The sequence below is a fragment of the Nicrophorus vespilloides genome, unplaced genomic scaffold, assembly GCF_001412225.1.
Source record: "Nicrophorus vespilloides isolate i.1.1-1 unplaced genomic scaffold, Nicve_v1.0, whole genome shotgun sequence".
In the NCBI taxonomy this organism is placed as follows: Eukaryota; Metazoa; Arthropoda; class Insecta; order Coleoptera; family Silphidae; genus Nicrophorus; species Nicrophorus vespilloides.
In genome coordinates, this window is record NW_017099578.1 from 84,524 (window position 1) to 90,944 (window position 6,421).

Sequence of the window (6,421 nt, forward strand, 5' to 3'; positions counted from 1 at the left end):
TTTTTTTTGCTGGAAATGTAAATATATATTTATTATTTTCAATTTATATTTTTGTGTAACATATATTGTATTATTATATTCAAACTATATAATTGATGAATGTATTTATGAACTAAAAGTAGAAAATATATGAATAATAAAATTGATTCCAGCACGTTAAAAATAAATGGTTATTGAATTTGTGTTTTAATATATTTATTTGTCTATAATTCATGGTATAAAATATAGTAATTTTAGAAATTGTATATTTATATTGTAATGTTTATTAAATAATGCATGAAACGCACGTCTAGATTAATTTGAATATCGTTTATAAAGGTAATTCTAGGATGAAACAATTTAACTATCCTTGTTGTAATATAAATAAATCAAGTGCATAAACGCTATGAATATGTAAAGGAATACTCGTAAACATTGCTTGTATATTGCGTGTCAAAGATAATTTTCATTTACCATAAAAATGTACGTAATTAACCGTAATAACAATAATATCGTCAGACTAAAAATAGATGAAAATAAAATAAAAGTCAAAGACGAGGAAGACTAGGCCCGTCGTTTGCCGGCAAAAGTGGTTATTTATGAAACGATTTCTAAATGCTATACGTTGTTGGATGCTTCTGCTGTTGGTGATGCCCGATGCTGCTGAGATGCTTCTTGCCGCCGTCGCAAGGCAAAACGCAAGAAGCACACGGCGTATTAGTTCCAACGGTACTAAAATGCCTCGCAGCGAGATTCCACTTCGGTAACCGCTTCTTTATGTTCCTCTCTGCTCTTCACTCCGCTACATTTTATTATAGAATTTCATTTAGTTTATAAGCACAAAGGGGAAACATGCACGGCACAATGGGAATATGCACAAAACAAATCTCTTTGTGCGTCCGCCTCGCATCATCCTAAGGGAGGAGAGACTGTTCTCACTCTCTCTTCTCTTCTCATCTCTCCATCAACATCTCTGTCTTCCTTGCCGCGATTTTGATTGATTCTTAATTAAATTGTAAATGAGTTTTGCTGCTGATGTTGTTGGTTTGATGCTGCTTGCTTCTGCAAAAGCGCCAGTCGAGCGCTCGGCCGTCCGCCTCTAAAGCGGTCCACTGTCTGTGTGCAATTGCTAGATTACACTTGATGGAAAGGCTTATACTTCTCTATTAAGGACGAATGAATCATTTAGATATATGTGTGTGTGAGTGTATATTCTGCCCCTGCTTGTATATACATATAGATATATATATATGTGTGTGTGTGTGTGTATGCATTATAGGGTTACGTGCGGGTATTATAAAGTCGAAGTATATAACCGGATAGTCGAGAAATGCTAATGCGATATCTCCCCGACCTGATTGATATGCTGCCTCGGAATGCGACTCACCTATGCATTCAATAACGAATTGTACTTGCACCGAGGATACGTACTTTCCACCTCTCGTCTCTCGTTTTTCCAGCATCTTCGGTCCACAAACCGCGCGCCGCTCTTGGTTTTACCTTTAATTGAAGACACATTCCAGCGTCCCAGATAAACGCAAAATCTAATCGATTACTTATAATCAATTAATATAAATATTAAAAGAAAAGATTTTTTTGCATTTACCATTTATGGATTCTTATCAATAATTCCTAACATAAATCAATCAATCAATCAATTCAAAATAATTAATGAAAATTATACAATTCTTTACAAATGTATTGAAGTTGTTAGTCAGATTTGTAATTACTTTTTTTTGATTAATGATTTTGATTAATTAAATAACTTTCAATTTAGAACTAAAATGTTCAAGAACATTGCAAATCTAATCAGTTTTATATGATATAGAAGTTTATTGATAAAAACATGGAACAAAATTAGGACTAAAAAAATGTGTATATAAAATATTTTCAAACATTAGAACGTTTTAATAAAGTAAAATTTTACATGAAATTAAAGAATTGTAAATAAATATGTGTGAATTGCACAGTTTTCAAAAAATGCATAATGGATGTGTTGTCATGGCTGTTTTAATAATGAATCAGAACGTGAAATGTCTCGATGTACATGAAATTTGTTGAAATCAAAAATAAAAATACTAAATAAACAAAATGTTTCGTTTAATTAATTAATTAATCATAGTACCTATTATTACAACTAATTACTTATTGATTTTAATTAACAGTTTATTTGTTTAATATTATGTTGCACTTGTGGTGTAATTTGCATGCAACATTTAATATTCTAAACACATATTCATTTTAAATAATATAATTAATTTTAATAGAATTTTTCATCATTATTAAAAATGAAAGAATTAAATTAAACAGTTATTACGTAATTATTTTTGTACTATATTTAATGTGATGTGAAAATTACCTCTTGTCATAATGTCAAAAAATCACTGCTTTTTAAGTAATGATATGAGCAAATTCTACTTCATTCTTTGAAGAAGTTCACATTCTCACGCTTATAAATGGTTTTGTTTTTTACCTATGTAATCAACTAAATAATTATTATTTGAAATGTATATTTTGCTAAATTTTATATATTTTTTTAATTTATTTCTAAATAATAATGATATATTTATATTTTTAGGAATTTTAAACCATTACAATTAATTCGTGACTACTTACTATTCCATGTAGCAATTTGTTATATTTTGTTTTGTATTATGTATTCTACATGTGATACGATCTTAATGATTCAAAAACTAGTAAATGGTAGAAATTAAACAAGTTGATAAAAAAATTAAATAAAAATGTTAATTCAGGTCCGATGGGAAAGTTTTGTGCGACCTCATCATCGTCATCATCTCTTGCCTCCAGAGTGATCGAGCATAATGGATTATTTCTGTTATGAAGGCGCATGCATTAAAGCCGTTCTCATATCAGAAGCACGGAGTGCCCGTGACTTCCGAATTACACGGTCGGAATGTTTTGACATATATTTCGGATGGTTTAGAAATGGGAGCCGGAACCCTTTGAGCGCTCGACTCTGTCCTGATTTTCACTTTAAACGAATTTCGGTTTTGATCCTAGGAACTTCTAGTCGAGTAGGAAACTAAAATTTCCAACTCATTAAAAGCTATGCAAGCTTGACACTATTATCTTACTACTATATTGAATTGCGGTCGTCTGTAGTGTCAATTCATATTTAGTATATAGCAGGGGTCCCAAACTTTTTCCGTTAATATATCAGAATTTTTCCGCGGCGCCCTAAGTTAAAACATTACTATATAGTAACTATATACTATACTATATAGCAAACTATAGTAGTTTTTCTTCAATTTTCGCGGCGCCCCTGTAAAGGCGCAAAGGCGGTCAGGGCCTCATTTTGGGAAACCCTGGTATAAAGTATAAAAGATAGTTAACATTTATTTAGTTTAAATAAAAATAAAATTTTTGATAGAAATATTTTCTTTTGTAACTATTACGGTACAATTTACCTTAATATAATGATATATAGTCTTTATATTAAATATGCTTATATCATTAAATAATTAATTGTTTCCTTTTAATTACGAGTATAATAAGCACAAGTTAACCCATTTTTGCCTATAAAAACTTTGGTGCGTATTATACTTGCGTACGAATTTGAAAATAATTACCGTAAAATCTCGTGAATTACTCGCACGATTTGTACTCATTTTAGTGTGCAAAAACAGGTGGTGATAATTACGCATGCGTGTAAATAGAATAATATACGTTATTGAGAAGCTAATGGTGCGTATTATATACGAATTTTGAAATAATAAAATTAATATTTGTTTTTTTTAATTATCGTAAAATCTCGTGCATACTAAACAAATTAATATAAGTTATTGACAAGTTAAGGGTGACTTTTATATACGAATTTTAAAATAATAAAATTAATATTTGTAATTACCGTAAAATCCCGTAAATTATTCACACATATCGTACTCATTTTAGTATGCAAAAACTGATGGTGCTAATTATTAATGCGTATAAAAAATTATATAGTTTATTGAAATGTTAAGGGTGCGTATTATATAAGAATTGAAAAATATTAATATAAGTTTTTTTAATTATCGTAAATTTTTCTGAATTATTTACACGATTTGTACGCATTTAGTCTATAAAAACCGGGGGTGCTAAAAATGAATGTGTTTAACATAATTAAAATATTATTGAAAAGTTATTTATGCGTATTATATGCGAATTTTGAAATATTAAAATTTATATTTCATTTTTAAATCACCGTAAAATCTTGCGAATTATTCACACAATTCGTCATTAAAGTCTGCAAAAACCGGTGGTGTTAATTATGCATGCGTGTAAAAAATAATATAGGTTATTGAATTGCTAAGGGTGCGTATTATATACGAATTTTCAAATAATATAAGTTATTGTTACGCATTTGTATTCGTATTAAATACGAATTGAAAAATACAATTAGAATTTATAATTTCTACACTAGTACAGAATTGGTTATATATCGTTTCATTGAAATTTTCTTAATAAATTATTACATTTTATCAATAGCATAATTCAACTTTAAACATATTTGCTAAAAAATTTCCCTTATGTGAAAGAAATGAAGTGTAGCAATAAATTACATTTCTGTTAGAAAGTATTTTCCAATGACTGGATAATATATTACATTTCTTTATATATCACATTTCAATGCGGGGACCATTCACAATGCAAATGATTCACTATTTGCGTGTGCAAATACGCTCTCGGTGTTCTCATGTAACAAAATATTATGTTACAATAAACTGGAATCACCAAGGTCAGAAATACCCTGAGTGAGAGAAAGAGAGAAACCAAAAATAGCGACGATGAAAAAAAAAATTAAATGGTTTTTGAACTTATATTAAATTCATTCGTGAGACAGTCTCGAGCTTGTGCCAATAATATATTATTCAGTGGCAATTAGCAAATGCGGACCAAAGTGTATTGAGTTAGATGAATTCAATTAGCGTAGACTTCCGAATGCATTTGATTATTGCCCTATATTAATTTGTCTTAAGTTCATTTCGAACTAATTTCTGCAATTGCGAGTCATATGAACTAGATAGTCAATGATAAATTTTGTTATCAATCTCGAATGTAATTGATTTATCGAGATGGTTTACAAGTGTATTATACTCGAGATTTTATGATTTTATAAAATCGCCGAAATATTATAGAATCATTTTTTTACCAAAGATTAATTCAATTTATGAAGAATTTTTCTCTTACACTTCTTTGTATTAATTTATTATTTGAATAGTAAGAAAAAGAAGTAAGTTTATTCATCAATGTGAATTGATTTAGGACTTATGTACGTTTTATTTCGAAATATAATTATTTTCATAAGTTCATTTTAATTGCATGTAATAAATCATTATTATTCTACCATGTAATGAGAATGCTATTTGAAAGCGGATCTTGTAGATGAAAATAAATTTATTAATAGACAATATTTACAGACTGAAGGAAATTGATTTTACTCCATTAAATAATGTTAATACCAAAGAATGACTATGTAAATGCTGAAATAGATTTGGTGAATCATCACTTAATGTATTATGATTATTGAAGATTATTCCCATGCTTCAATTGAGATCAAATAATAGGGGCATCGTGAGATTTTATGGGTAATTCTGATTCATCTACACTCACGTAAAAAATAATAATATAAAGCAATGCCTCGCATAGTCCGGGCAATCGGTTCCGCTAATATCCAGCACTATTTGAAACCGGAGACTTGACTGTATAGGACAGTGATGTTGAACCTATGACCCGCGGGACAGACACTGTCCCACAGTTTGGTTTTTATAAACTTTTTTTTATACCATAAATTTCAATTTGTTTTGAAATTTTTAAACTGGAATGTTGTAAATCCGGACTGATCGAGGTATTGTTGTATTACTTTTTCCTAGGTCGATGTTTCTGTTAAGCAAGAAAAACATCTTTTGATAGAAGACAATTCCATTATGTTGAACACCCTCTCTGAATGGTTTTCATTCCGGAGGCAATATGTTTATCCGAAAGGGCCGGTTTGCATCTTCGAAGGTACGAAACTCATGGTGTGTAATATAAAGGTGGTTGTGTGTATCGGAGGCTTAGCCGAGGGGTCACAGATAAACTTTCCCGGGGCCAATTGTCTAGCCCTGCCCTTAGCACTTTGTATGCTGTTGACTCACCTAAGGGACGATATCAGATTTAGCCCCTGTGCCAAACTGCACACTCGCACACGTAGCCAGCGGCTTTATTTATTTACTATTCCATCGGTACAATGTTAATTGTTTAATAATGTTTCTGGGCTCAGGCAATTGGACTCAAACACATTTAGTAGTTAAAAATAGATTGGTTATAATTAAGCCGTTCATTAATAATTCCATTGCTGCTAATATATTTCATACGGACTATTTAATAACGCGATTGAGATAATAAGAGTTATTACGTAGTTCATTATTATTGCACGAGGTTAGACAGTCATTATAATAATCGT